Raw genomic sequence first — 6,042 nt, forward strand, 5'->3', positions numbered from 1 at the left:
TGGGCTTACATTCTTCCATATCAAATTTCTTTAATATTTCTTTGGCATACTTAGACTGACTAATGAAGATGTCGTTCTTCCCTTGCTTAATTTGAAGTCCAAGGAAGAAGTTGAGTTCACCCATCATTGACATCTCGAACTCAGTTTGCAACTGTTTACTAAATTATTTGCACATAGATTCATTAGTAGCACCAAAGATAATATCATCTACGTAAATTTGTGCCAGCAGGGTATCTTTACCCTTTTTCTTAATAAATAAGGTTGTGTCAGCTTTACCTCTGACATAGTTCCTGGTCAGCAGGAAATTGGTCAACCTTTCATACCAAGCACACGGTGCTTGTTTCAGGCCGTACAGGGCCTTCTTGAGTTTATAAACGTGGTTTGGAAATTTTGGATCTTCAAACCCAGGAGGCTGACTAACATATACCTCTTCGTTTATAACTCCATTAAGAAATGCACTCTTGACATCCATTTGAAATAGTTTGAAGTTCATGAAACTAGCATAAGCACATAAAATTCTTATAGCCTCTAATCTAGCAACGGGAGCAAAGGTCTCACCATAGTCAATGCCTTCTTGCTGACTATAGCCCTGAGCTACAAGTCGGGCTTTGTTTCTGACTACATTACCTTGCTCATCTAGCTTATTTCGGAAGACCCACTTAGTTCCTATGGTCTTTTGATTCCTAGGTTTCGGTACTAAATCCCATACCTCATTTCTCTTGAACTGATCAAGCTCTTCTTGCATAGCGTTGATCCAGAATTCATCGTGCTCAGCTTCGGTGAAATTTTTTGGTTCATGAACTGAGACGAACACAACATTGCTAAGATATCTCCTGAGTTGATTTCTTGTCATCAGGTTGTTCTCAGCAGCATCAAGAATGGACTTCTCCGAGTGTCCTCTTGGGATTTTGATATCTTTGGGTAGTGTTGAGTTTTCAGAAGCAGGTGTTTCAACAATCTCTGCAGTTTTAGATTGGTCAGCAAAGGTAATTTCAGGTTCGTTTTTACCTTTGGTCAGCCCGTGTGGTAATGACTCAGCGGCTCCATTTGGTCAGCGGAAGCTGAGCATGAGTCATCTTCGGTAGACTGAATTAACTTTCCTCCAGGGTCAGTTTCATCGAACTCGATATGGACAGACTCTTCTATGACTTGAGTTCGTTTATTGAACACCCTATATGCTTTACTGTTAGTTGAGTACCCTAGAAAGATCACTTCGTCAGCTTTAGAATCAAATTTGGCAAGGTTGTCTTTCGTATTGAGTATAAAACATTTACAACCAAAGGCGCGAAAGTGTCCAATGTTGGGCTTTCGTCCTTTCCAAAGTTCATAGGGGGTTTTCTTAAGAATAGGTCTAACGAAAGCCCTATTGAGTATATAGCACACCGTGTTGACAGCTTCACCCCAGAAATACTTTGGAAGCCTATTCTCACTCAGCATTGTCCTCGCTATTTCGACTAATGTTCTATTCTTCCTTTCAACTACCCCATTTTGTTGAGGAGTCCTAGGAGCAGAGAAATTATGGTCAATGTCGCTGACTTCACAGAATTCATCAAACTGTTGGTTTTTGAATTCTCCGCCATTATCACTACGGATGTGAGCTAATTTTAAATCTTTGTCATTTTCAAGTTTTCTTATCAGTGTTGAAAACATCTCAAAAGCTTCATCCTTGCTACTTAGCAAGATGACCCAAGTGTACCGAGAGAAATCATCTACAATGGCCAAGGAAAATTTCTTACCGCCCAAGCTGAGTGGCTGGACAGGTCCGAAAAGATCCAAGTGTGGCAATTCCAATGGTCGTTTGGTTGAGACAATATTTTTACTTTGAAAAGACTTTTTGGTTTGTTTACCTTGCTGACAAGCATTGCATAATTGATCTTTCTCAAATCTAAGTTTGGGCAAACCCTCAACTAATTGCTTTCTTGCTAATTTGGGAAGGAGGTCCATGCTTACATGACCAAGTCTCCTATACCATAGCCAGGAATTATCTTCCTTTGATATTAAGCATATATTTTTTGAAAATTTCTTTTCTAAACTCAACATGAACACATTGTCAACATGAGGGGCAGTTAAAATCAAATCATTTGTTTTTCCCTCTAGTATCCGACACTCAGTGGCATCAAATGCAACCTTTCTACCACTATCATACAGCTGAGCTACGCTCAATAGGTTATATTTGAGACCCCTGACTAAGGAGACTGACTCAATAATAGGGTTTCCTCTGATAGTACCTGGTCCTACTATCTTACCCTTTTTGTTGTCTCCGAAGCTTACGCTTCCACCTTGTTTACGCACAAGTGTGATGAACTGAGTTTCATCACCCATCATATGCCTCGAGCATGCGCTGTCAATATACCAAAGCTTTGACTTCTCCGCGCATCTCAGGCTCACCTGCATTTTAAACTATTCATCTTTAGGTACCCAATTCTTTTTGGGTCCTCGTTGGTTAGCATGAACAGGTAATACATCATATTTTATTTTGTGACGACATACATTTATGGTGTGGCCATCTTTACCATAATAGTCACAAAAAACTATCCTTTGAGGATATTTCCTCTTTTGGTCAGCACGATGATGTTGAGCATACCAACACACGTTTATTGTGTGTCCCCTCTTTCCACAGCAGTCACACTAACTGTTCTGCTGAGTGTACTGTCTAGGCTGACCAGTACCATGATACTCAGCCTATGGATAGAACCTTTTCTTAGCCGATGTACTCAGCTGGTTCTGTATAGATATGATGTCCTTTCTCAGTTTCTTGGAATCTGATTGGACTTCCGAGACAAACCGATGCATGATTTTTAGATTTTCATCTTGCCTGGTGTTGTCTTGGAGCAGATGTCGGAGGTCACTCAGTTTGACCTCTTCAATCTCATCACATCGCCTGCTGAGTGCCTTTATTTTCTTGTTACACTTTTTGGTCAGTGTGTATAGATCACTCAGGGCGTTAACCACTTCATTCCTAAGCAAGAGTAGGGATGTTACCTCATTGGGATGTTCCTCTTGGTCAGATTCATCTCAGAGGTCAGCTTGCTCAGATCGGCATTGGTCAGCAGATTCGTCAGCCACGAAACATATGTTTGCTGACTCAGTGGCATCAGCTTCTGATGAGGTTGACTCATCACTATCACTCCATGTTGCCACCATTGCTTTTCTGCTACCTTTCTTTTCTTTCTTCAGAGTGGGGCAGCTTGATTTAATGTGCCCAGTTTGATGGCATTCAAAGCAAGTGATAGGCTTCGAGCTGTCTTTCTTGTGTCTGCTGTCACTGGACTCAGCTTTGCTTCGTCTGAATGGCATTTTGCTGTTCTTGTCATTCTTTCTGAACAGCTTCTTCATTTTTCTTGTGAACATGGCCATCTCCTCATCATCTGATGAGTCAGCTTCTGTTGAGTCAACTTTCATGACAAGAGATTTTTGCTTCTTGTCCTCTGACTTTTCCTTAGCTTCAAAGTTCTTCATTGAGATCTCGTGGGTCGACAGAGATCCTATGAGCTCATCATATTTATATATGGTCAGGTCATGAGCTTCTTCCACGGCTGTTTTCTTAGCTTGCCAGCTCTTGGGGAGACTCCTCAAGATTTTCTTCACCTGTTCTTCTTCTGTGAAGTTCTTGCCGAGTCTCTTCAGCTCATTTATAATGTTGGTGAATCTTGCGTTCATTTCAGAGATGTCTTCATTGTCATTCATCTCGAACAGCTCGTATAGTCTCATGTGTTGATTCACCTTTGATTCCTTGACCTTGCTGGTACCTTCATAGGTCACTTCCAGCTTCTTCCATATTTCCTGTGCTGACTCACAACCTGAAGTTTTGTTGTACTCTGCAGCATCTAACGCACAGTGAAGCATATTGATAGCCAAAGCATTATTTTGCAATTTTCTAAGGTCATCATCTGACCACTCAGTTTCACTCTTAACAACTTTCTCGTTGTTTACCATTTTGTAAGGAACAAACAGGCCTTGGACTATTGCAAGCCATGCACTCATGTTTGTAGCCTGAATAAAAAATTTCATCATGTTCTTCCAAAACGTATAATTTGACCCGAAGAACAAGGGAGGCTGACTTATAGATAATCCCTCAGGGAGTATCTGTGTTGTTTGATTTCCAGGAAGGAAACGAATGTTGTTCTCAGCCATTTATAGGGATCAGCTCAAGATAGTTATATCTTTGAGTAGTGAGCTACTGTGCTCTGATACCACTTGTTGGTCCCGTGTAATGTAATAGGATTAGTTCCAAGGGGGGGTTAGGAACTAATGTAGCTTTTTCGCTTAATTGCTGACTTAATTTAATTCTTTTAAACAACTTTACTCAGTTTAGGTCAGCAAGGCTGAGTGCGATGCAAGACAGCTTTAGTCAGAGGCTGACTAGAACTGTTTTACTTGTGAGTTGGGAATTAACACTTAAGGTCAGCTTCCAACTCGGCACTCTGATTACTCAGCGTCGGCTTATACAGATTATATACTGAGTAAATTAAACAAGCAACACATACATATGTATATCAAGAGAATGGATAGAAATTACTCGGCAGTCTTATCCTGGTTCGGCCTCACTGCCTACATCTAGTCCCCAGAATCCTTCTGGGCTTTTTCAATCCACTACTGAGCTCTTTAAAGGTAGAGCGCAAACCGTTTACAAAGCAATTGAGTATGCAAGAGTACCGTCCTCTATTCGTCTACTCAACCCTACTGAGCGCTATAACCAAACACTCAGATTTTCTCTACCGCTGAGTACTAAAACCGAGTACTCACACCACTCTCTGAATATTTTACAATTGATACAAATTTGTTCTTTCTAGATGAAGAACACTTTAGATGAATGATAGGGGTCAAAAACCCCTATCTTTGGGTACGGTTTTAGGACGGATTTTAGCATTATTTAGTTAATAAGCGAGCATTTCTCGCATTTAAATGCTTTTGTGTGAGTTAGTTAGGAATTGGAAACGTTTACTTTATTTTTCATTGTTTAGGCTCGTTTTATGACCAATCTAGGCAATTACGGCCGAAATAGCATGCATAGTATAATTCCGTTATCTTTTGAAGCTAATTGGTCCGTCAAAAGTCGCACCAAACGAAGCGTTTGCTCAAAATAAGCGATTGACGGATCAATTTAGCTTTTGGACTAATGTTATCTGGAGTTTCTGTACGTGCGCAGGTGTAAAATCAGGGGAAAAAGGGCATCGACGACATTCGGCAAGCTTCGAGGGCATGCCGGGCGAAAACGCTCGACGAGCGGGCCTCCGTGGGCCATTTCTGCTCGTCGAGCAGGCCCCTGGAGGCCTACTCGCCGAGCAGGCCATGCCTGCTCACCGAGCAGGCCACCAGGCGCCTGCTCGGCGAGCAGGGGGCTGCTCATCGCGAGTATCCCTGCTCGCCGAGCAGCTCGCCCTGCTCGGCGAGCAGACCTGCGGGAATTGGTCAAAAAGACCAATTCTGCCCCCACGAAGCCACGATGGACCCCACGTCTTCCTACACCAATAAGGACACGAAAATAGGTCAAAAAGAGGGCCGAGACGCGTCTATAAATAGGGTTTTTCCAACGTAAATTAGATATCTTTCAATTTTGTAAATTATCTTAGCTTTCCCCTTGTAATTCCTCTCCATCTCCTCCATCTTCTTTGACTTCCATTGAAGCTCCTTCAAAGCTTTTTCTCGAGGAATTATCAAGGCCCATTCTTAAGATTAAGTCACCGGCTGCAGAGTAAACAGGTTCCCTGAAAGGGATTTTTGTATCTCCTTTTATCTTTCCTTGTTTGTACTCTTTGATACAGTTGCCAAACTTGACTTATTGTATCTTGTGACATTTATCTTCGCCTTTAATAATAATTTAGCTATTGTTTTGTTTTATGATTATTTGTCTAATCTCTGTCATACGCTTTATTCAATTGGTTTAACTCATTCAAAAGCCCCAAAATCTAGTAGGCACATATTGCGAGCTGAATCTGACCTAGTCAGAGCCTAGGAGATTGACGACCTCTTAGTTGATTAAGCGCCAATTTACTGAGCCTTAGACCTAGTTTCGGCCTTAGGGAATCACGCGCTAGGAAC

The sequence above is a fragment of the Euphorbia lathyris genome, chromosome 2, assembly GCF_963576675.1.
Source record: "Euphorbia lathyris chromosome 2, ddEupLath1.1, whole genome shotgun sequence".
NCBI classification, from domain to species: domain Eukaryota; kingdom Viridiplantae; phylum Streptophyta; class Magnoliopsida; order Malpighiales; family Euphorbiaceae; genus Euphorbia; species Euphorbia lathyris.